General features: G+C 60.5%; 1 protein-coding gene across 1 annotated transcript in view; it reads left to right on the forward strand.

Moving 5' to 3' along the window:
- Positions 1-1,067: 1,067 nt before the first annotated feature.
- KCNJ12 (potassium inwardly rectifying channel subfamily J member 12) overlaps positions 1,068-23,877 on the forward strand; it is a 37,023-nt gene continuing 14,213 nt past the window's right edge. The window contains exon 1 of the mRNA XM_004266761.3: positions 1,068-1,666. The gene's annotated coding sequence lies outside the window, so the exon portion shown is untranslated. The remainder of the gene's footprint in view (positions 1,667-23,877) is intronic.

Consider the following 23,877-nt stretch of genomic DNA (forward strand, 5'->3'; position numbering starts at 1 on the left):
ATGGTGTGGCTCCAAGTCTGGACAGCCTGGGGTGAGTTTTCCGGGTGGCCTCGGCCAGGCCGAACCCACCAGCTGCCTGGGGCCGGGAGCCTGGGGCTGGTGGGGACTGCAGACCACTCTGTCTGAGCCGTCAGCGATCTGGGCGGCGGCCAGAAAGCCATCCTCCTCGGTTAGAATCCTGCAGCCAGTCTCCCTGCTGTGCAGACACATAATTATATTTCACATTAAAGGGGAAGCTGGAGGCTGAGGGGGCCAGAGAGCCCTTTGAGGCTTGTGTGCTGAGCACAAACCTGCCTCCTTGGCCGAAATCTGTGGCCCCAGAGCTGAGCAAGGGGTCGGCCTGGTGATAAAATGGGGTCTCCCTAGGCCAAGGCCCAGCTGGGCAGGTCTGTCTGCCGGGATGAAAGGCCTGGGCCCTGCCCAAGGCTGAGAGATCTGAGGCCCAGACAATAGGCCCCAGGAGGCTTGGAGGGCAGGGCTTGTGGGGACAGGCTGGGAAGAGGCAGAGGCAGGGGTGGCAAGAGAAGAGGGTCACATGGGGGTCAGGTCTGCAGAGAAAGCGGGCAGGGGGAGGAGCACAGAGAAAGCAGGAGAGGAAAAAGCCAAGCAGAGCGCCAGATGAGGAGAGAGATGCTATTAAAGAGGGGGAAACGCTTGTGTCCGAGTGTGCATGCCTGGGGTGCAACGGGAAAGGAGTCCATGGGAATGTACAAGCTGGGACCTGTGTGCACATGTGCCCTCCTGCAGCTGTCACCCTTGCACGTGCATGTATGAGTGTGTATTGCACCTGCAACCATCATGCATGTCACGGCATGCATTTTGCATGTGTGGATCCAGATGCCTGAGCTTGTGTACTCGGCTGTGTGCACACGTGTGTGTGCAAGATTTCCTTTCCTGTGTGTGCGCTCGCCATGCACCTGTGTGGGTCTCTGGGCGGACATGCCTCCGTGTGTGTGTGTGCACGCGCGCGCGCGCTCCAGTGCGCAAGTGGCTGGCCGTGTGTCTGTGTGTGGAGGGGGGCCGGGGCCGGGGACGCCGGGCCAGGCCTGGGCTGGGTGGGCGGGGGCAGCGGCGGCACGGCGCGGGGCGGGCGTTCTCTCCGCGGAGAGTTAGAGTTGTTGCCGAGCTGGGTTCTGGTGACAGCCGGGCGCGGAGCTGGGTGCGCGCCGAGCCTCAGCTTCCCGCCGCCTCCTCGCCCTCCATTGCGCTCTCCCCGCCTTCTCCGGGCCTTGCCGCTGCCACCGCCTTCCCGGGAACGGCAGCCGAGGGCGAGGGCGAGTAGCCGGAGGGGCCGGAGCGGGCGTGGAGACGCGGGGCGCCTGGGCGTGGGGGAGCGCGCCCGGCCCAGCCCGGGATCAGATAACAGCCGGCGGGGGAGGGGGTGGGTCGGCCGCACGCGCCGCGGGACGGAGGGACGGACGCCAGCCGCGCCGACCGGAGCGTGCGCCCCGCGACTGGGGGCGCCGTCCAGGCGCGCGCCCCCGCCCCGCGACCGGACCGGGGCGATTGGCGCCCCGCACAGACGCTCCCCTCAGCATGGAGCGCCCCCGGGGGCTGCCCTGAGGCGGCGGCGGCGATGCAGGCAGCGCGGCGGCTGCCGGGGCCAGGAACGGCCGCCCGGAGCTCGGAGGACGCGGAGCGCGCCGCGCCCGGGGCACTGACCGAGGTAAGCGCCGGGGGACCCGGCTCCAGCTCCTCGCGGGCCCCCTTCCCGGCCGAGCGAGCACGAGGAGGTGCAGCAATTGGGAAGGTGGGGCGGCGGGGTCTGTTCGACCTCTCGTTTTCTGCTTTTTTTTTTTTTTTTTTTCTTCCCCCTCCCTGGTGAGCGTTAGCAGGAAATGCTGACTGCGAGCTTTTCTCCTCTGCCATGTCTCCAGCCACCGCCGCCAGGGAACTTTGCTCCTTGCTAACCTTCGTCTTGGGGGCGCTCCGGGAAACTTTGAGGCGCCCTCGGCCCCCCTCTGAACGCCTCGCACGAGGGGGCTCGGGAGGGAGCGTGGGGAGGCGCTTCCGCAGGCGGTGTCAGTCTTACGAGTGACCTTCCCCGGAGACCCCCCGACCGGGGCGCGGACTACGGGCGGCCCGGCAAATGCCCCCAGGCCCAAGGGCTGCGGGTCCTTGGAGTCGTCGGTCTTTCCCACCTCCTGCGCTCTGTTGGAGTAAAGATATTCTGGAAACGGTGTGGTCCTCTGGCACTCGAGGGCGCCAGCCGAGGAGTCCAGCCGCACCTTTTTTCGCTTGTACAAGTCGGCCTTGATCGCTCAGGGGTGGTCGCTCGGCTGAGAGGCCCCGCGGGTTTCAGGGCCGGGGTCCCCTCACAGTGCTGACGTCTGCTCTGGTTGTCCTGGGGCGCGGGGAGGGGCGCGGGGCGGGGGCACCAGCGGCAACTGGGTGGGGAGTTCCTGCGGGGCTTCGCATGGGATTTGAGGCCCCAGTGGGTGTCTGTGCTGCCTGTTCCGGTGGAGTGTGCACATGTCATGTGAACATTTTTAAAACCTGTGTTCAGGACTGGAGGTCACAGGAAAGTGTCTCTTTGGAGGTGGTCTTTGGTTCTGGGAGGTTCTCCTGCCTCCCCGCGGCCTGGATCTGCTGAGACCGGGGCCACCCTGCTCCCCGTTTCCCCAGCAGCTCTTCATCCGGGAGCCCTGCACTGCCTGGGACCTTTGCTCCGTCCTTCTCTGCTCCCCGTGCCCAGGACGGACCCTGGAATAAAGTGCTGGGGACCTCCAGCCCCCCATATCCGCGTCGCGGAGCCCGGGTTCGCAGGCTCCGTCTCCGGGGAGCGCAGAGGCGCCCACACGCCGCTGAAATCAGCAGCCGCCTCCTCGAAGGTGCGAACCCAGAAGGCGGTAGCCTCCAGCCTACCCCTCGCCCGCTCCCTAGGTGCCGAGGACGGCCAGGCCCCGGCTGCCGCCCCATTCGGACCTCAGCCTCTGCCTGTGCTCCTCTGCAGCCCCTCATCGCAGGTCTCCGCCCTGGACCGCCACCGCGTGGCTGGAGAGCGCCAGGGAGGGGAGAGCCCGAGGAGCGGTGGGGGCGTGTGGTCTCTTTGCGGCCAGCTCCTCCCCCCGTTGTGAGAAGAGCGCCCTTAGCGCGCGCTGGGACCCCCAGAGAAACTCCTCAGCGTGATCCGCCCCTCAGCCTTCTGGCGGCCCCTCCCCTCCAGGTAGGGGGCCGGGTGTCGGCAGCTCCAGGAGGGGGCCTCGGAAGGGCTCCAGCATGTGGGCCCCAGACCCCTGAGGGAGAGCAGGGCGCTTGGGCACCCCTGGGGACAAGAAGGGGCCTCCAGCGTGCTGGACAACAGGGGAGGGCCCTCCTCTCTACGGGTGTGCCGCTGAGCGCGTGTACTGGGCACTCTATAGATGCTGGGTGTTGGCACTCACCTGGCAGACCTGAATTTCCAGTCCCGGACTCCCTCCTTGTGCCCCCCTCTCCAGATGAGGGCACAGCAGAGCCCCCTCCCAGCCCTGAAGGGGATGGACCTTCCCTCGGGCAAAGGGGCAGAGCCTAAGTTTGTCGGCCTATCCCTGGACGCCCCTCCCAAGCCCAGTTGCCATGTCAGACCCTGTCAGGCTTCAGGTTGCTTAGGAGGCGACCCCTCCTCGAGGTGTGTGCCTGGTGGAAGGATGTTCAGTGAACTGTGCTGTGCTGTGAGGAAAAGGTGCCCAGAGAGGGGCAGGATCTTGCCCAAAGCCACATAGCAAGCCAGGGCTTTGAGCGGAAGCCTCCACCTAGCTCTCTCCAGGCCAGAGGGCCGCCCTGCCAGGCTTCCTGCCCCAGGGCCGTGGTGTCCCTCCTCTCAAGTCTGCCCAGAGCAGGACAAGGTAGCACTGGTGGCCCCGAGGCAGTGAAGTAATAGTGACAGCGGTGGTAACAGTAACGACACGAACGGTGACAGCAGCACCCTGCAGTTATGCAGCACTGGGACCGGCTCTGCCTGCGGGCAGGCCTCTGGCCTGGCGAGGCCTCCGGTGCCCTGGGCCACGGCTGGCAGCACCGGGCCCGGCACCAGGAGGCCTTGGCACAGCGTCTAGGGTGGAAGCAACTGCATCGTCACTCCCAGCAACCTCTGTGGCCCTTGTCTGGCTCCAGGCCGGAGGCTGCTGGAGCCCCCTCGGGGCCCACCTGGTGTCCACTCTCGGGCTCACTGCTCCCAGCTCGGGCTGGGCCGTCCCTCCGACAGGTGCAACTGGTGCCTGTTGCTGGGTCCCTGCCGGGGCTCTTGCTGTGAGTGACGCCTGGGCACACCTGCCCCTGCCCTGGGGCTGCAGCTGGAGCCCTGTCTCGGGCTGGCATGGAGGAGAGGCTGGGAGAGAGGCAGCTCGTGGGCAGCAAGAGGGGTAGAGGCTGGCTGGCCACTCGGAAGGTGTGCGACATGTGGGCTCGGTCCACGGGATGGCTGCTCCAGGGGAGTTGGCAGTGTGGCAGGGAGGCAGCCAGGGGAAGGCCAGAGATGAAAGAAAGCCAGGCTGAAACTGGGCCGCAGGCAGGGCAGGAGGCCCGGAGGCTTCAGAGGAGCCGTGGGGCTGGGGCTGGGGGTGGGGCTGGCCAGGCAGGAGGGTTTTCCAGAGGATCTGGGGCCGAGGGCAGAACTGGAGCCCTCGCTGGGCACTGGCTGAGGGCCCAGCACTCTGCCGGCTGATTTAATTTCCTAATGGTCTGCTAGTGCAGAGGATGGCAGTAGCTCCGTGAGGCCAGGGAGGCTCTGGGAGAGACTGGAACGCGGCTCGGACCCAGAGCCCGCCTTCCTGCATCCCACAGACAGCCTGCGCAGAATGCATCCGTGTGCCCCACTGTCTGTGGGGGCTGCCCCCCTACCCGCCCAGGGCTGGTCCCCTACGGGCCCTGGTGCCTGCCTGCCATCCCAGATTCCAGGTTGCTGTGTCCTCGGGACCTGGTTAAGGCCTGGCGTGTAGTAGGTGCTCAGTAAATAATTGGTGGGTCTGTGTCTGGGCTGTTTTCTCTGCGGCTGAGGCCTCACTGGGGGCTGTGGTGGGGCTGTGAGCTCCTGGGGTGGAGGCCCTGTGGCCCGCTGCTCAGCTGTGGCCCCAGTGCAGTGTCTGGCGTACAGAAGGTGCCTAATAAATGGGTGTTGAGTAAATGGAGACCTGGCCCTTGACCTGGCCGCTTGTCTCATTCTTTCGGGGGAGACTTTAGGGCAGACGGCTAGGGTGAGCGAGGCCGGGGGTCTGACTGTGGCCCGGTCACTTCTCTTGGGTCTCAGTTTATCGTCTGTGAAGTGGGATCAGAGCGCCAGGTGGGGAGGCTTCTGAGAGCACCCAGGATGGGAGAGTGGAAATGTGAACCTCTGCGTGTGCCTTTGGGGGAGTCTCAACAGAAATGGGGTGCGGAAAGGCGGGGCTCCATGGAGGAGGGCATGTGAGCCTCTGCGACGCCAGAGCCTTGGTATCCGCCATCCAGTCCAGCCTTCCCTTGGACAGGGGGGAAACTGAGGCCCAGAGAGGGTAGGCGAGGGTTCTATGGGAGAAGAGGGCCTCCCCCTCCTAGTGTGTCAGCTCTACCCCCTCCCCAACCCACTTCCTCCTCTCACCCCACCGATGTTCTGCATCTCGAGGCTTCCTGCCCAGCTGCTGAAGTAGCAGCTGCAAAGGCCGCGTGAGGCTGTGGGCGCCCTGGGGACCCTGGTCCAGCCCCTGACTAGCCTTCAGCCCTGCAGCGCCAGCCACGTTTCCCTTGGCGTGGCCTCTAGGGTCTTGGGGTCTGGACCCTCCTCACCCTGGTCCGCCGGGCCCACAGTTTGGCCCTGTTGCCGCCTGCACTCCCCTCTTCTGCCAGGCCGCCGGCCTCCCGCCCGCGGTGCCTCCTCGGCCTGGGCCCTTGCCCCGTGCCCCCAGCTGCCCTCGCCGGAGCTCCACGGGGCCCTCCCTCACTGCTCTCAGCTCCTGCCCAGACGCCGCCTACTCCCCGCGCCTCTCCTGGCTCCCTGGGCAACACGGCAGCCTCCCTTCCCCGCGCCTTCTCGGCTTTCTTCTCCGTGGAACTTAGCGCAGTCTGCCACGCTATGTTTCCTCTTGTTTGTTGTCGGTCTCCCTTGGGTGCAGGGCAGGCCCTGTCTCCTGAGCTCCCCTCTGGGGCGGAGCCGGGCCCCCTGCAGCTCGCCTGGGGCTGTGGCCCCACGTTGTGAGGACGTCCCCGCGGTGGGAGTGGGCAGCCTGCGGCCCAAGAGGGCAGCCCCAGCCAGAGGTGGCAGCAAGTGGGGGACAGCGCTTGGGACCCTCTGCCCCCGAAGCCTCCTCACAGCTGCTTGGTGGCTTCGCCAGCAGAGCTGGGCTGGTGCGGGGGGGCGGGGGGGCATGTGGAGATAGCGAGGTACCGAGCTCTGTGTGTGTGCACGCACGCGTGTGTGTGCGTGTGCGTGAACGGCCGAGGTCACGGAGGGGCTGTGCGCCCCCCACCCTGCCCACCTCCCTCTCCTTCCAGCTGCAGCCCAAGCCCCCTGAGCTGGCGGCTCCAGCCCTGCAATTCTCCGGCACTTAAGGCAAAAATAAATCGCTGCTGGCAGCTGGCGTTCTGGGAGGTAGCAGCCGCGCCACCCCCCTGCCCCCGACCCTGTGCCTGTGGGCTCTTGGTTCCAGGCCAAGCCGGGCCAGGGGGGGCTAGGAGGACTGGGGGCCCCGCGGGGAGCTGGCTCCGTCCAGCCCCTTCTCAGGAGGAGAGGTTGGCAAGGCCCAGAGAGCGCGGGGCCTGGCTGGGTCGCGCGACGCGCAGAGGTGGATGGAAGCCGGCGACTCCCGAGGGGACCGGGATCCGGGGCAGGTGAGGGGGCTCAAAGGTGGGGCTTCGCAGGGGCCTGGCCCGTGGCCTTGTGGAAGCAGGGTGTGGGCAGGGCCCTGGACCCCCTCGCACAACGCCCTGGGGACCAGCCCCTGGACATGTCTTTCCCTGCTGGCCTCTCCCTTTCCTTCTCAGAGAGCCCTAGAGGTCTCTGCCTGGTGAATCTTAGTGACACAGGCCCTGAGGAGGTCAGAATTCAGCGTTATTCATGCTTTTGACTATTGAGTCTGGAGCTGGTATCTTTGCTTTTACCCTGTGCCTGGGGCTGGGGGCTGGGAACTGATGTCTGGATTGGGGGAGGGTAAAGAAACCAGTAAACAGACACTTAAGGAAGCACAGAGTTTGTCATATTCTCTTGCTAATTATCACAGTTTTTAATGACAAGCGTGTTAACATGCTCACGGTAAAGCATCGCACGATCGTGAGGACAGAAAATGAATTTCTTTTTCTCAAACCTTGTCTCCCCCTCACCCCCACCCCAAAGCGTTAGGCTTTTGAGGGGACTCATTAGAGAACCTTTTAGATTGTCTGAGTGTTTAACAAACATGTGGATGTAGTTGTGCACACCTGCTAGCAGCTGCAGCGCCCTCTCTCTGTCTGTCTCCCCCTCCCTGTTTCCGTGTTTTCTCATCTTCCCGTCCCTGCTGTCCCTGCTGCTGCCCCAGGCCCCATACTCGGGGGCTTCATCCTCTCTCCTTTGATTGACCCGAGGGCTGAGTCTCAGAGTCTTGGGACCACAGAATCTTAGCTGTGGAGTCTAGGAAAGCACTCAGCCACCCGAGTTCCTGGGCGATGGGCTGAGTCGTGGAGTTGTGGCCTCTTTGGGACAGAGAACCTGGAATTGCAGAATTGGCGTGTCTTACTCCCGGGAGAGGTGCTGAATCTTTGCTGGGGTCCCTCCTTCCTCAGACCCCTCGGGAAGCGGTTGGAGAATGCAGATCTCCTGGCTCCGTCCCCAGAAATTCTGGTTCCGAGGGCTGGGGTGGAGCCTGGGAACCTGCCCTTTTCGGTCTCCCCAGCAGTGCAGCCACCACGGGGAGGTCACCCTGCTGCAGCCCAGTCCTTGACCCTGGGCTGGCCCCGTCCCCTCTGGCCTCAGGGCCCACCCGGCCCAGCGTGGACAAATTTGAGGCTGTGCTCGAGTCCCGCAGGGAAGGCACGGTCCAGGCTGCGCGTCCGAGGTCCTCGGCAGGGGCAGGCCTCTGCTGGGGACTCGGTCCCCCCCCACCTCTGAGCTTCCTGTCGGGTGCCAGCACCGTCACTCCTGTCACCTGGAAGGGCCGCCCCGCCTGGCTCCACTGAGGGCCCCTGTGGAAAGGGTCTGAGAGGCTAAGTTCGAGGGGGTGTTGGTCACCCCTGTGCTGGCCCCGGGCCTCAGTGACCCCGCGTGTGAAGTGGACGTGGGCATCGTGCCCCGCCTGGGCATCTGCTTTCTCATCCCTTTGCCACTTCAGCTCTGCGGTCAGGGCAGCCTCCGCTCTCCCTGCCCCCGGCCCCTCTGCCACACAGGCCGGAGGCTCACCGTGCCCGTCACCTCGGCCTGCTGCGCCTCAAGCTGTCAGAAGCACCTGCCCGGCTGGGGCAGCCAAGTTGCCCCCACCCCCACCCCAGGCCCCAGGAGCCTTCAGAACCACTGGAGGCAGTGCCTCCGAAAGTCCCCGGACAGCCCCGGAACGGCCCAGCCCCTCCCTCGGGGCTTCACAGCAGAGGAGACCCGAGCCACCCTCTTCCTTTCCTCTGCCGGCCCTGCCAGCCAGAGCCTGGCGGCACCTGTGGGCTCTGGCCCCGATCCTACAGCAGATGCCCCAGCCCTGAGGCTCCAGAGCCAGGTGACCAGGCTCTGGGTCCTGTCCCGACCCAGCTGCCCTCCTGGTGGGCCTCAGGGGTCCCCCAGTCACCCTGCCACAGATCGAGCACTGGTGGATGGGGAGTGAAGGGGGAGCAGCGCCCCTGGGGGCTGTGACCTGAGCCCTTGGTCTCAGTCTCCTCCTCTGGGAACTGGGGACACGAGGTGAGGTGGTTGAGCAAACCCACACACCCGACGTGTCTGCCCTGCCCTGCGAGGGGCAGCCGTCCTATGGGGTGGTCCATCAGCCAGGTCCAGAGGAGAAGACAGAAGTGGGATGACGGGGGGAGCGGGTGGGGTCTGTACTACTTTCATACCAAGTCACCACAAACTGGGGGGCTTAAAACAAAACAGATGATCGTCTCTCCGTTCTGGGGGCCAGAGTCCGAAATCGAGATGTCGGCAGGGTTGCTTCCTCCGAGGATCCACCCCGGGCCTCTCTCCCGGCTCCCGGGGCTGCTGCGGCCCTCGGGGCTCCTTGGCGTCCCTCCAGTCTGCACCTCTGTCTTCACGTGGCCTTCTGCTCCCTGTGTCTTCTCTCCTCTCATGAGGACGCTTGTCATTGGACTCAGGGCATCCTTATCCAGGCTGGTCTCATCTCCACATCCTTAGTTATACCTGCAAAGACCCTTTGTCTAAACAAACTCACATTCAGAGGTACTGGGCTGGGTGGACATATATTTTGGGGGAGCCGTCACTCAACCCGTTACACGTGGTCAACCTGGATATGCTGCCCTGTGTCTCGACTTTTTCTTTTTTAAGAAAAACATATTTTTAAGCAACGTATCTTGGAGACACAAGCAGATACGGTATGCTTGGTCTGTGCCGCTTACCAGCTGTGTGTCCTTGGGCAGATTGCTTGACTGTTCTGTGTCTCAGTTTGCTCATCTGCAAAATGGAGGCATTAACGGTTCTTCCCCCCATCGGGCTGCTGGGGGCGATGAAAGGGTGTGCACAGGAGAGGTATAGTAGATGACCCTTTGATTAGTACATCAACCAGCAGAACGGTTTTAAGGTCTGCCCAGTATTCCCTGCGCTGGGCTGGATTTCTGTTTCGTGAGCCTGCTTCGTTCCGGGGCCCCTCCAGCCCTCGGCTGTTATCACGTGTAATGCTGCCATGATCACCTGGGTACTGAGGTCCTCGTGCCAGCGCTGTCCAAGCAAGAAGTCCAGAAGCGGCCCTGCTGGGTCGGAGGGCTTGTGCCTTTGTAGCTTTTAGAGCTACCACCGCTGCGCCCTCCAGGGGTGGTCGCCGCCCCTTGGAGAGTTGAGCGTGCCTGGGTCCCACTGTGGCCTCCACCGCGTCTGTTTTAGAGCCAGTGCAGCGTTTCTTCCTGTTGAAACCCCTTCCTGTCGTTCCCTTCCTGGCAGAGTGGTCATTTCCCTGACCTTTGCCCTCCCCCAGGTTGAGGTCTTTGAGAGTTGGGTGGGTGCCCCTGAGGCCCTTTCTCATCCCGTTGGGTCCTCATGGCTAGCCCCAGGGGTGGGAAGCAGCTGCCCTATTTCCAGATGCCAACACTGGGCCTCAGAGAGATCGCGTAGCAGCCCATCCCATCTCTAGCGGTCTGTCTGCGCCTGGAGCCCGAGGGGCCTCCTCAGGTGTCTTGGTTTCCCTGCAAGCTTCCCTGGTGGCACAGTGGTTAAGAATCTGCCTGTCAAGGCAGGGGACACTGGTTCGACCCCTGGTCCGGGAAGATCCCACATGCCGCGGAGCAACTAAGCCCGTGCGCCACAACTACTGAGCCTGCGCTCTAGAGCCTGCGAGCCACAGCTACTGAGCCCACGTGCCACAACTACTGAAGCCCGTGCGCCTAGAGCTGGTGCTCGGCAACAAGAGAAGCCACCGCAGTGAGAAGCCCGTGCACCGCAACAGAGAGTAGCCCCTGCTCACCACAACTAGAGAAAGCCTGCACACAGGAACGAAGACCCAGTGCAGCCAAAATTAAATAAATAAATTGATTAAAACCCCCCCAGCACTCTCCTCACTGGAGGGAGAGGGCTGGCTTTCACTCCTGCTGGCCCCATCCCTGGGCCACCAGGCAGAGTCCCTCTGGAGATGGCTGGTGAGCTGACAGACCACTGTGATACCCTGGACTGAGGCCTTGTGCCCCGGGGGCCTGGGTGTCCTCGGCCCCCTCCCTCGGCTCCTGGCAACCGTCAGGATATTTTGGGGGCTCCAGCAAAATGCCCGCCTTGGTGGTGGATTCAGCAGCCTGTGGTGTCACTGGGCGCCTTTATTTCTCAGGGAGTGCCGCGATGTTTCACTGAGGCTTGGCGCCCAAAACAATGAAAATGACTGTTTACTTGGTGTCTTCTGGTGCCAGGTGCTGCGCTCAGTGCTTTCCCGAACATCATCTCATTTAATTCTCAAAATGTACTGGCCAGGAGTGGAGCAGGGATTGAGAGATGGGGTGCTGAGGGAGGCAGGTGGCCAGACCGGGGAGCCCCACGGCTGGGCCCCCGGCGCCTCCAAAGGCACAGGGGCCTTTGAGAAGGGCTCTCCCTTGAGGGCAGGCCGAGACCTGGGCTGAGGATCTGGGAGGTGCAGTGTTGGGCATGAGCCAGGTTAGCCTGGATTTAAATGGGGCAGCCCCCCACGCCCCCCTGCTGTGTGACTCCAGGCAAGCAGCTTCACCTCTCTGAGCCTCACTTCCCTACTCTGAGAAATGGGGCCAAGTTTGCCCCGTTCAAACTGTGATTGTGTGTGCCCGGTGTTAGAACTGTTTCAGAAGTCTAGATGATGGAGGAGGGTTCTCAGAGTCCTGTCCACTTTACAGGTGGAGAGACTGAGGCCCCAAGGGGGGAGGGACTGAATGACCTGCCACCCTCCATCCCCTGTGACCTCAGCCACAGGACATGGGGCTGGTCCAGTCTCCCTCGTTTTTACCCTCACCGGACTAGGATAGAAAGACAGACCATTATTTGAGTGCCTGCTCTGTACTGGGAGGCTCGTGCAAGGGAAAGATTTAAGTTCTCGGCGTGCGGGTCGTGCCCTCTCTGTCCATTTCTTAGGCAGCGGTGGGGCTCACATCTGTCCGAGAGCCCCATGTCCCGGGAGAGCCCCCCACTCCCGTGGCTGCGTCGTGGGCATGCTGGGCTTTCCACAGACCTGCACGCGAACCTTTGCTGCTTGGGGAGACAGCAGGGTGGCCAATTCACTCACCGCTCGACTTTGGACCTGGGGGAAATGCATCCGCGTGGCCTGAGTGAAGTCTCTGCAGAAGTGGGGATGCTGGGGCTTGTGGAGCAGAGAAGGTGCCCCAGGGGAGGGGCTCTGGCCTGGCCCAGCAGGAGGCCTCCCAGGGTGAGTGTCCAGCCAGTGGACCTTAGAGAGCCCTTCAGAACCACCCCTGGTGCCCTGGTCCCCTGCCATCTGCCTCCTGAGCCCACCTTATCCCTCCTGGACATGCAGGAAACCAGACTTAAAGGACGTGAGCCCCTGAGTCCAGTTGCAGCCTGCACTGCCCTGGGGCCTCATGGACCCCTCTCTTGCTTCCAAGCTTGGGGCTCTGGCCCCAGACCTGCCCCCTTTCCACCCAGAACCTGGCCTCTTGGTCCGGGGGCCCTGCCTCCTGAGGCTCTCCGGGGTCCTGGAGTCTCCGCCGACAGTGTGGCCTCCTCATTCCTGAGAAAGTCAGAGGAGAACCTTGCAGCTCCCACCTCCCGCCACCTGCATCCCCTCACCGTGCCTCCATCCCTTTCCTGTGGTTGGATTGTTGTCCCCCACGGCCACTTGGCCCCTCTGCCTTCACCTACCCAAGGCCATTGCTGTGGTGTCTCCCTCTCCCTGCTAGCCCCTTCCCTACACCCTGCACCTGTTCCTTCCAAAGGAGATCACGGAGGGCCTGCCATGGGCTGGCACTGCCTCCAAGCACCAGGACACGCCAGGGGACGAAACAAAGCCCTGCCGGCATCCATCTGCAGTAAAAACTCTCAGTAAACTAGGAACAGAGGGAAACTTTCTCAACTTGGTAAAGGCACCTACAAAAGTCCTGGAGCTGACATCATACTTAATGGTGAGAAGCTTGGCTTTCCCACTAGGAACAAGGCAAGGAAGTCCTCTCTCACCAGTGCTTTTCAACATCGTACTGGAAATCCTGGCTGATGAGATAAGACAGGAAAAGGAAATAAAAGGTATACACATCGGGGAGGAAGACACAAAACTGTCTCTATTCACGAATGACAGGATCATCTATGTAGAAAATATGAAAAAATCGACAAGAAAACTCCAGGAACTAATAAGCAGTTATAGCAAGGTTGCAGGATACAAGGTTAATGTACAAAAGTCAATCAGTTTCCTATACACCAGCAGTAAACAAGTGAAAAGTGAAATCTAAAATTAAAATCACAATACCATTTCTATTAGCACCCCCCCAAATAAACCACCGAGGTATAAATCCAACAAAACCCTGATGAATGAAATCAAAGAAAAACTAAATAAATGGAGAGATATTCCATGTACATGGATAGGAAGACTCAATATTGTTAGACATCAGTTATTCCCAACTTGATCTATAGATTCAATGCATTCCCAATCAGAATCCCAGAAAGTTATTTTATGGATATCGACAAACTAATTCTAAAGTTTATATGGCGAGGCAAAGGACCCAAAACAGCCAACACAGTACTGAAGGAGAAGAACAAAATTGTAGAACTGACACTAACTGACTTAAAGACTTACTATAGGGACTTCCCTGGTGGTGCAGTGGTTCAGAAACCGCCTGCCGATACAGGGGACACGGGTTCGAGCCCTGGTCCGGGAGGATCCCACATGCCACGGAGCAAATAAGCCCATGCGCCACAACTACTGAGCCTGTGAGCCACAACTACTGAGCCCGCATGCCACAACTACTGAAGCCCGTGCGCCTAGAGCCTGTGCTCCGCAACAAGAGAAGCCACCGCAATGAGAAGCGTGCATACTGCAACGAAGACCCAACACAGCCAAAAATAAATACATTTTTAAAATAATAAATTTATTTTTTAAAAAAGACTTAACTATAAAGCTACAGTGATCAAGACGTTTGGGGTTGGCAACAGGACAGACAGATCAATGGAGCAGAGTAGAGAGCCCAGAAATAGACACACACAAATATAGTCAACAGATCGCTGACAAAGAAGCAAAGGCAACACGGTGGAGCAAGGATAGTCTTTCAACAAATGGTGCTGGAAGAACTGGATGTCCACACGCAAAGAAGTTAATCTAAACATGGACCACACACCCTTCACATGAATTAACTCAAAATGGATCATAAATGTACGTAAAGCACAAAGCTATGAAATTCCTAGAAGATAGAGAAGGAGAAAACCTCGATGACCTTGGGTATCGATATACCTTTTTAGATACAATATCAAAGGCATGATCTATGAGAGAAATAATTGACAAGCTGGACTTCATGAAAATTAAAAACGTCTGCTCTGGGAAAGACAACGTTGAGAGAATTAGAAGACAAGCTACAGACAGGGAGAAAATATTTGCAAAAGACACATCTGATGAAGGGCTGTTATCCAAAATAAAGAACTCTTGAAACTCAACAATAGAGAACAAACGACAAACAGACAATAGGAAAAAATGGGCCGAAGATGTGAACAGACACCTCGGCAAAGAAGATATACAGATGGCAAGTAAACATATGAAAAGATGCTCTAGAGACTTCCCTGGTGGGCCAGTGGTAAAGAATCCGCCTTCCAGTGCAGGGAACGTGGGTTTGATCCCTGGTCAGGGAACTAAGATCCCACATGCCACAACTACCGAGCTTGTGCACATCAACGAGAGAGCCCGCGTACCTCAAACTACAGAGCCTACGCGCTCTGGAGCCCGCGTGCCACAACTGGAGAGAGAAAAACCTGCACGTCACAACTAGAGAGAAGCCCACGTGCCACAAAGAGAGATCCCGCGTGCCTCAACTAAGACCCCATGTGGCCAAATAAATAAATATTTAAAAAAAAAAGGAGAGATGCCCCACATCATTTGTCAGCAGGGAAATGTAAGTTAAAACAACAGTAAGATACCACCACATACCTTCAGAATGGCTGGTGAAGACGTGGAACCCTCATCACTGCTGATGGCAATGCAAAACGCCGCAGTCACTTCGGAAGAGTTCAGCAGTTTCTTACAAGACTAAGCACACTTTACCGGGTGACCCAGCAACCCTAACTCTAACCCTTGGTATTTACCCAAGGAAGCTGAAACTTACATCCACACCAAACGCCGCAGGCAGGGGTTTACAGCAGCTTTATTGGTTATTGTCAAAACTTGGAAGCAACCAAGATGTCCCTCAGTAGGTGATGGATAAATAAACCGTGGTCCATCCTGACAGTGCAGTATCTTTTAGCACTAAAAAGAAATGAGCTGTCAGGCCATGGAACGCATGGAAGAACCCTAAATGCGTATGACTCAGCGAAAGAAGCCGGTCCTAGAGGGCTACATGCTGTGTGAGTCCAGCTATATGATGTTCCGGCAAAGGCAGAACGATGGAGACAGCAGGCAGCTCAGTGGTTGCCGGGGTGGAGAAGGGGAGACGGACAGGCAGAGCACGGGATATTGAGGGCAGTGAGCTGTTCTGTGTGACACTGTCATGGTGGATACAAGGCTTTGTACATTTGTCCAGACCCACAGAAAGTACAGCACCAAGGGTGAGCCCCGAGGTAAACTGTGGCCTTCGGGCGATGCTGACCTGTCAGCGCAGGTTCACTGATGGCAGCGAAGGTCCCGCTGTATGGACGGGTGTTGCCGGTGGGGAGGCTGTGCGTGTGCGGGGTCGGGGTGTGTGGGAAATCTCTGTGCCCTCCCCTCAGTTTTGTTGTAAACATAAAACTGCTCTAAAAACCATCTTGAGAAAAAAGGAGAATCCCTGCCCTCATATGTCCATGGGCAACTGAGCATAGACTCCTGAATTAGTGATCAGGGAACATGTGAGAGGGTAGGGCCGTCTGAGCAGAGACCCTCATGGAATTGGGGAGGGGCTGGCCGGGGTCTGGCAGGCTGCAGCTGGGCTCATGTCTCTTTCACGTGTCTCCTCATAAAAGTGGATCGCAGTGAACCAAGGTGATCTGTGTCGAGGGGCTGAGCCCCCTGAGCCCGTGGGCGTGCGGTGGGAGTCACACCACCCACTCGGGGTCCCAGTGGAGCCGTGGGACCCCGGGGTCCCGCAGGCCTGGCACACAGTAGGTGCTCAGTGTGTGCTCAGTTGAGGGGCACAGATGTGGACGTGTGTGTGCCCAGCAGGCATGGATGGGCTCCCCAGGGAAGGGGGGGTCTGCCTGCTGCTGGGAGGACAGAAAGGCTGGCAGGGGACAGGAGCCCCTCCCTCTGCACCCCACAAAGGCTGCAGCTGCTCCGGGTGGGAGGCGGGGGCACAGCTGATCCCCCGCCCCCTAATCAGCCTGTCAGTGCCGAGGAGGCTGCAGGAGCTCCCATCAGGGCTGTGCCGGTGGCTGGATTCGGAGGGAGTCCCAGCCACCTGGTTCCCCTTGGTCTGGGGGCTGGAGCTGCAGGAGTGGAGGGTCTCATGGACCCCCACCCTCCTTTCTGTGCCCCTCCTTACAGCACAGCATCCTCAGGGGGTGGAGCCCAAGCTCGTGGGTTCAGAGGGTGGGCCTGGGACCAGCCGTGTAGGCGGGGTCGGGCCATCTGAATGGCAGGCTGTGTAGACAGTGCGGGGTGCTTCGCTGGGTGTGCTGCGGCCGTGCAGGCCCCTGACTGTGTGGCGGGCGCGTGTCTGAGTGTGTAAGCGGGCATGAGGAGTGCGTGCGCTGTGACCAGTGAGGCGGGTATGACCGATGGCACAGGTGGGGAAGGGCCGTGCCGCCCCGTGCTCTGTGTTTTGACCCTCGGTAACTTTTAGGTCCCCGTGTCTTTCGTGGTCTCCTGTCCCATCACTGTGCTCCCAGCGTCTCCCTGGCTCGTGGGTTCTGTGGCTCCCGTCACCCCGCCTCAGGATCCCCCCACACCCCTGGCTGGAGGGAGGGTGTGGGCTCCGGGGTCTCAGGAAAGGACGTTCCTGGAAGCTCGCGCTGCTTCGGACTTCGGTGGATGTCGACACGTTGCTTTGCTGCGGTGACCCCGGAAGGCGCCGGTACTCTCTTTACCCCCGTTTACAGAGGAAAGCATGAGGCTCAGAAAGGTTAAGGGATTTTCTGGGGCCCGAGGTGCTCCTCTGAGCCTGTCTGGGAGTGTGGCTGTGGCTGATGGGGAAGCCGTCAGAAGGCCAGCTTCAGGGCCCCACGCGGTCTGCCCCCGCGTCGCTGCTCACCCCCGCCCCTGTGCCGCCCTTCCTCGTGGGCACAGAGTCTCTGCGACTCCCTGCCTTTGTGCAAGGCCTGGGGTGCCTTTTCTTCCTTGCTTATGGGGCCATCACCGTCCGATGGCCATCAATCTGGTGCTGGGACCTTGAGTGCCCCTCTGGGGGCCCCAGACCCCTGTCTGGGTTGACCTGCCAGTAGGAGGTGGAGGCTTGAGTGGCGGGAGACTGGTGGACCCTGGGCCGTTAGGGCCCCTCCAGCCCTCCCTTCCATAGCTGACGGCTGAGTGCCCACTTGGCCAGGTGCCGGGCTGGTCCCTACCATCCATTATACAGATGAGACTTCAGAGGCCGGGAGTGCAGCCCCCATGCACCTACTGCTCCACCTTCCAGCTGCCACGCCGAGCACTGAGGGCCCTGCGTTTGGGCCAGGACGTGGCTTCCCAAAGCTCGGGGCCGGGGGTGCCACTGAGAGTCAAGGGAGCCGTCCCCACTGCAGGGCATTGCCGGTCACTAGTGCTGGCCTCTCCTGCCACCCCACAGGCGGAACAGAGAAGGGGGTGGGGTCTGGGCTGTAGCCCACATGGTCTCCAATGTTCAGAGGCCATCTTCCTGTGCCTCGGTTTCCTCCGATGTCAAAGCAGGACTCTCGTGAGGCTTAAATGAGGACATCCAGGTAAAGTCGCCGGGTTCCAGGTAGGCGTGTGGCAGATGCCCAGAGAGCATGGGCACTCCTTACCGCCATCTGCCCTTGCTTGTGCCCGGCCCTGGGCTGGGTGACAGTCAGATCTAGAGGCTCAGGGCTCCAGGCTGGGGGTGAGGGGATACGTAGCGTGGTCGCTCTTTGGGCCCCCGTGGCCAGGCCCGGGCCGAGGTGTCACTCAGAGGTCCCAGCTGCCCTGGCTTGGAGTCGGGTGGGGTGAGGGGCTGTCTGGTTCTCAAGGGCTCGCTGAGGCCGGAGCACACCTGGACAGGCCCGTGGGCAAGGCAGGGACACCAGGGCTCAGAGGGGGGCTGCCAGGTGCGTGAGGCACACAACCAAGGAGTCGGAGTCAGGCGGGCCGCTTCGTGCTTTGCAGACGACGTGAAAGCCAGCGCCATGACCGCTTGCTGAGGGGTCCTTGTGTGAAGGCCTTGTGCTGGGTGCCACGTCTTGCGTGCCCACCCCACCCTCAGAGGGCCTGCTGGTGCCTGTCGTACGCATGAGGACACAGGAGCTGCGAGGCGGCCGCACTGCCCTCCGGACCTCTAGCTGGCTCCGTTCCCAGGGTCTCAGGAGAAGCCAAGGTCAGGGGTTGCCCAGGGGGTGGAGGTCGGCAGGGGCTTTCCAGAGTTCCCTGCTCTAATGCCGATGTGGCCAGGCGAGGGGCACCTTCTCCGTGAGGGTGATGACCGGAGGTCAGCGCTAGGGTTCGAGGGCCAGGCGAGAGGCACCTTCTCCGTGAGGGTGACGACCGGAGGTCAGCGCTAGGGTTCGAGGGCCCTTCACACTGTGCTGGTAGCTGGGTCCTTGGAGGTACCAGAACCAGGCAAGCTGCCCTCCCCTGGTGTCTGGAAGGTGGGCTGGGCTTTGAGGCAGGGTCGCCTCACAACGTGAAGGGGCCCCACATGGCTTCTGCTTCAGGTAGCAGTGGGGACTGACTACCCTGAGCCATTCTCATCCCCCTGGGGCTGTTCCCTGCACGCGTCAGGGGGTTCGCACAGGGCATGGATTGGGGCACATTATCAGGGTCACACATCTGGCTTCCGTTCCTGGCTGTGTGACCCTGGGCAAGTCACTTCACCTCTCTGAGCCTCAGTTTCCTCTTCTGTAAAACGGGAATCATAGGGCTGCTCTGGGACTCAGTTAGGGAGGTCAAATGCTGTGCAGTAAAGGCCCAGGCTTTGGGGCGGCTTGGCTGCGTTTAGTGCCCAGCTCTGCCTCCTACAGGCTGTGTGGCCTCGGGTGAGTCACTTCGGCTCGCCAAACCTCAGTTTCCTCATCTGTCAGATGGGGACAACAGCAGACTCTTCCTTACAGGGCTTTCTCAGGGCACAGGGAGGCAGGTAGGGCAAAGCCCCTGTAGATGTGAGCGCAGGCCGGTGTGAGCACCTCGCACTTCTGCCTGACGCAGCCCGTGTCGGGGTCTCAGCTCCTGGCTGCTCGCGGGGTGCAGAGCACCGGCGGTTTCATCCCCGTGCACGCTGTCTGATGAGATATAAATAGTGTGCAATGTTTGCGAGCGAGATAGGGAAGCGTCTGGCCGGGCCCTCCCTCCCCACCCAGCAGAGGCAGCGAGGCTGGCGAGCTGGCCGCGGGGATGGGAAGGGGATAGGAGCTCGTGAATAAATCATCACACGATCTGGGCTAATGCACTGGCCACGAGGCAGCGCGTGCCGTTAGTGCGTTAACTGTCCAGAGAGGGTGGCTGTGTGCGGCTCGGCCCAGCGTCCCCTGGTCTGCAAAGTGCCTGGTGTCTAGGGTGCCCTCTTCCGGGGCTTGGGGAGTCTGTAGAGTGGGGGGCCCACCCAGTCCCTGACTGCTGCCATCCCTGGTGGGCTCCCCGGGACTCTGAAGGGACCCCCCACACCAGGGGCTGTCCGCCCGCTGGGTCCCGGGACCTGTGGCAGCGCTCGCTGGGTTGGGACAGGTGGGCCGGGTTGCGGCGGGAGCCGTGAGCGGAGCCTGGGGCTGCGCCTCACCCTCACAGCCCTCCAGCTCCTTCTCTTCTTTGTGTTCAGTGGTTTGATTTTTTTTTTTTTTTTCTTTTGAAGCAAGGCTGCCCCAGCTCAGCCAGTTACCAAGGTGACCAGACCATCTCCACCACCACACAGCCACGGCCAGGGTTGGGTGAGGGGCTTCGGTGCGTGCACACGCACGTAGCCTGAACGTGTGTGCGTGCCTGTGCCATACCTTGTGCACACGTGTGCGCACACACAGCTCGCACATACGCATACACATGTGCAAGAGCAGGCGCACGGAGACTCACCCCCTGTGTCCAGCCTTGGCGTGACGTAGGCACAGATGCATTCTCGTGAGGACACAGCCCACGTGCCTTTGGTGTGTTCCCGCGGGGGAGCAGGGACGCACAGACATGCGCTGCCCGGTGTGAGCAGCGGGCTGCCAGCTTCGTCCCTTGCGCCCTGGTCTCTGTGTGAGTGGCTGCACAGCTGTGGAGTGAAACACAGCATATCCAGACTCCAGGCCACTGCAGCCCCGCCTCCCCTGGCACTGCCTTCCCGCTGCTGCCCCTCCCTGGTCACCTCTCTGGGTCCACCTCCCAGGTAAACTACCTGCCCCCAAATCCTTGACTCAGAACCTGTTTCTGGGGAAACAAAGTGAGACCAGGTGTGTACGTACCACGACGCTCCTGGAATAACACGTACCCGCACCCCAGGCCGTGTGTCCCTGCAGGATGTGTGCACCCATGAGCACGTTGGTGTGCTGGTCCCGGCTCTGCACCCTGTGCGTAGACTAACAGCTGTACTAGGCAGGCAGTAGAATCGGGCCCCTTTTACAGATGTGGAAACTGAGGCAGGCATTAGTCATGTAAACACGTGCCTTAGAGGTGGAGGAGGGCAAGCTGGAGCTGGCAGAGGTCGGGACCAGGTGTGGGGGTGTCCCACGGGCCCCCAGCCTCCCCAGGACTCCCTGCCTGAGGACGGCACAGCCCCAGGCACCGACTGGCCTGTGGCCTTGGGGCACTGCATTCTCTCTCTGACCCTGTTGCTTTCTCTTTGGGCAGTGTCTCACAGGATTGTTGAGGGGCGCACACAGTTCGTGCTAAATAAAGGCTCCAGGTGTGAGAAAGCTTTTCCTGGGGCTCTTAGTGGCCACCCTTCCTGCGCTTGGGGCAGAGACCTGCGGCTCACACCCCCTGCACCAGGAACCATGCCCCCGCAAATATACCTTCTCTTCCTGGGCGCGGGCTCAGAGAGGGCTGGTGGCTCAAGCCAAGGTCACACAGCACAGCAGGGCCTCATAGGATCCAGACACCAGGCCCCTGCCCCACCAGTCTTGGGCTCTCAGCAGCCCCTGCCTTCCCACAGCACCAGTTAGCCATGAGGGAGAGGCAGCCAGGCAGAAGGCTTCCTGTAGGAGGTGGTCCTGAGCCCCTTGGAGAGACTGTGGTTTCTCCTGGAGACATCAGGGCCAGATATGTGTGGTCAGTTCCCGGGCCTCTGTTCCCATGGCCCTGAATCTGGGTTCAGATGAATCCCACCCAGCTCTGGGTGGGCCAGCTGTGTGGCCCTGGGCATGGCGCTCACCCTCTCTGAGCCCCAGTCTGTTGCGACTGTGTGAGCTGAGGTAGCACGTGTCACGGTGTTCACGTGTACAGTTCAAGTTGTGGGGTTGGAAAAGCGTGTGTGGCATTGAGGCCACAAGCGTGGGAGGCTGCGGTGGGTCAGAAGGTCAGGCGCCCTCCGGCTTGGCGCTTTCCCACACTGAGCCCCGGTCCCGGTCTCGTGCAAGGCAGGAGGTGGAAGCGTTTCCTCTGAAAGCCATTTCTGCAATGTGGATTGTTATTGCCTCTGGCAGATGGGAAAGAGGAGGCTCGCGTGCCCCCATTGGCCGTCAGGCGTCAGGCCGTGTGTCCTAGGCAGGACGGCTCTCCCTCTGAGCGCTCCCTCCCCCGTCACCTTCTCTCCCTTCTGGCACACTCGGCTGCAGCCCCACTGCCCTCCCTTGAGTCCCTTGAACACATGGAGCAACATTCCGGCCTCAGGGCCTTTGTCCGTGCTGTTCCCACTTCTGGGAACACTGTTCCCACGTTCTCTCCTCCAGAGGCCTCGAGTCAAATGTCACCTCCTCGGAGAGGTCTTCCTATGCCCACCCTGCCTCTGGAATGACGCGGGTTCCTTTTTCCCCGGCATGTTTTTTGTCTGTCTTGTCCCACTTGGATCTCGGCCCTGAGCACCGTGTCTGCACATAGTGGAGGCCCAGTAGGTGTCCGCTGAGTGAGTGAACGCCGAGTGCGGGTGGAGGCCCCAGGCCTTGGCAGTGCTGCCGGAGCCGAGCTGGCAAGGGGACCCTGGGTGGAGTGGTGGGTCGTCCGGAAGCCCACCCTGTTTTCCCAGACTCCTGATCTCAGAGCACGGCCTCCAGCCCGTGCCAGGGTGAACCCCAGCCCTCAGAGGTCTGTCAGGCCCTCCCAGTGAATCTTCTGTTCCCCAAATAAAGCCAGATTTACACAGTGAGGAGGGGAAGAGGAGGGAAGCTGAGAAAGCAACTGTCCCTGTGCTCCCCCAGCAAGCGGCCGGGGGTCAGGCCATGTTCTGCCTGGCCTTTGCCTGTCAGGCCTCGTGCTGGCCCCAGCCTGCTGTGAAGCTAGGCAGCCCCTGGCTGAGAGGGCTCCTTAGGAAGGAGGCGGCTGGATGCAGAGGGACAGAGGCCAGACCCCTGGGTGCTGGGCTTGGAGCCGTGGCTCATAGCCTGGTGATTGTGGACACACGTGCTCTTTTCCGTGACTTACTTCTTCCTTGGTCAGAGACGCTTGGGCCATCTCACCCGGAACATTCTCGGGTGCAATGCCAGGCACTCACAGAAGCTAAGCATTTGGTTCCAGGGGTCCAAGAAAGATGTTGTGGGGACCTGGCAAGGAGTAGCAGCAGTTCCAGGGAAACCTCGGAAGGCTTCCTGGAGGAGGCATCCTTTGAGCTTGAAAGATGAAAGGCAGAGAGGGGCTTTCCATGGTGAGGGGCTAGCTCAGGCTGAGGCTTGAGGTGTGGACATTCCTGAGACGTCACCCACTGAGGATCGCAGGATCGCACGATCATTCCTACTGTGTGCTTTTCTCTTGTTGATTTATAAGAACCCTTTATATATTAAGTACATCAATCCTTTTCATAACAGACATGTTATCATTTCCCTTTTATTTAGCTTATAGTGGGTTTTGATAAGCAATATCATAAATATTTTTATGTTGGCAAATTTTCCAGCCTTTTCTTTCATGGTCTTTCTTGTCCCAGGCTGTTTCCTGTCACTATCTCAGGTCCATGCTCTCCTCTGCGCACTTAGAAAATGTCTGAGGCTTGAATTAAGTTGAAGCTTGAAAAATTATAGCCGTAAGAAAAATAGACACCATGGTGCCTTTGTGCACTGGGTCCCTCCCATCCTGTCCATCTGGTCTCTCCTTCCTGCTTGGAGGTAAGGTCTAGTCCAGGCCCTCCAGGGACCTGTGGCCCCTCTTCAGAGTGAGTCAGGGGCTCAGAGATGTGATGAGGGCAGGGCGTGGGGGACCAGGAAATTTCCAGCTCCTTGTACTAACTTGATGAAACCCCATCATGAACCCATCGACAGATAACATTATTAATCCCATCTCACAGGTGAGAAAACTGGGCTCAGAGAGGCTATATGACTTGCCCAGGGTCACCCAGGAAGGGACAGAGACAAGATTTGAACGCAAGCCGTATTGCCTCAGAATGTATACTTTCTCTGGCACCCCAGTGCCCTTGGGGTCAAGTCCGAGCTCATTGAAATGACTCACAGGGCCTCTCCGGGCCTCCATTTCTGCAGACATCAGTGCAACGCCTGTGCACACAAGCACTCAGCACACCTCCGCCCTCACTGTTACTAGGGTGACAGGGGTGCCCCTGCCTGTCTCTCTATACCCGCCTCAGCCCCAAATCCGTAGGGTCCTGAATGTTGGGACCGGAAGGGCCAGCCCCCTCGTTTGCAGATAGGAATAGGGAGGCTCCGAGGTGGGCGGGACTTGCCCGAGGCCCAGTGTGTGAAGGGCAGAGCCGATGTGCACCCTGACCTGGGGGACCCTGAGTGCCCTGCGCTGTGCTGTGGTCGGTCTCAGCCGGGCTCTCTCCGGGGAGGCCCTGCCCGCGACTGGGTCAGACACCTCCCCTGGGCTCCGAGGGCTCTGACCGCGGCCCCGATCCTGCCCGTTGGGTGTGCTGCTTAACTCGCTGTCTTCCTGCCCGGTGGGGACGCCCCTGGCAGGTGGGCACTCCTGGTCCATCGCCAAGTCTGTGGTGCCCTCAGGAAAGTTTGCCTGCCAGAGGGAG

This window comes from Orcinus orca, chromosome 19 (genome assembly GCF_937001465.1).
Source record: "Orcinus orca chromosome 19, mOrcOrc1.1, whole genome shotgun sequence".
Lineage (NCBI taxonomy): Eukaryota > Metazoa > Chordata > Mammalia > Artiodactyla > Delphinidae > Orcinus > Orcinus orca.